Below are 774 nucleotides of genomic sequence, written 5' to 3' on the forward strand. Positions count from 1 at the left end.
GGTGCTGTGGCTTAGCTGGTTAAAGCACCTGTCTTGTAAACAGGAGATCCTGGGTTCAAATCCCAGCAGCACCTTAGTGCATCATGTTTGAGTCCCTGGTTGATAAAAAATAAGTCCTTCTTTGAGCCAATGATAAATGTTAATATGCTTTGTGCTAATGAGGAGGAACTTTTAAAGTTTTAAGAAGTTATTCTGAAAAAGATGCAAAGTTGTTGGAGCATGAAACTCATAATATCTTTGGTGTATATCTTAACCCTTTGAAACCTGAACATAGTGTCTGAATTTCTTTCAGAAACATGGGGAGAAGCCAATGAGCAACTTAAGAAAAAATGGCCCAAAAATTAGCAAGAAATTAGTAAAAAAAAAAAAGTAACATGAGCATAAATAATTAAATTAATTAAATGTATAGCAAGAGGTACAAATAAAATTATAATGTTTCTGTAACATAATTTTAAAAATATAATAATAAGAATTACAATTTTCCAGACTTTTTTCCTCTATTTTTTATTAAAATATCTAATATGATATAATTACATTTTTTTTCTTGCTATTGCTTTCCCCCCATATTTTTAAAAGAGAAATCAAAACACAAGTTTAAATGCTTTTTGAAAAGCGTCTGAATGCAGCATAGCAAAACTGACATTGATCCATGTGTTAAAGGGTTGATGTTTGAAAACTTCACACAGAAATCTTGTCTAAACTTTTGTCTAAAGGCAGAAATTTCTTCTCTGCTCATTGTGATATGACACTAAATCAAAAATATCAGCTTTCTGC

At 30.7% G+C, this 774-nt stretch overlaps 1 non-coding gene across 1 annotated transcript; it reads left to right on the forward strand.

The window, feature by feature from the left end:
- trnat-ugu lies at positions 1-74 on the forward strand. The gene has a single exon. It is a non-coding gene; the product is annotated as a tRNA-Thr (tRNA).
- Positions 75-774: the final 700 nt, after the last annotated feature.

The sequence above is a fragment of the Plectropomus leopardus genome, chromosome 14 (genome assembly GCF_008729295.1).
Source record: "Plectropomus leopardus isolate mb chromosome 14, YSFRI_Pleo_2.0, whole genome shotgun sequence".
NCBI lineage: Eukaryota > Metazoa > Chordata > Actinopteri > Perciformes > Serranidae > Plectropomus > Plectropomus leopardus.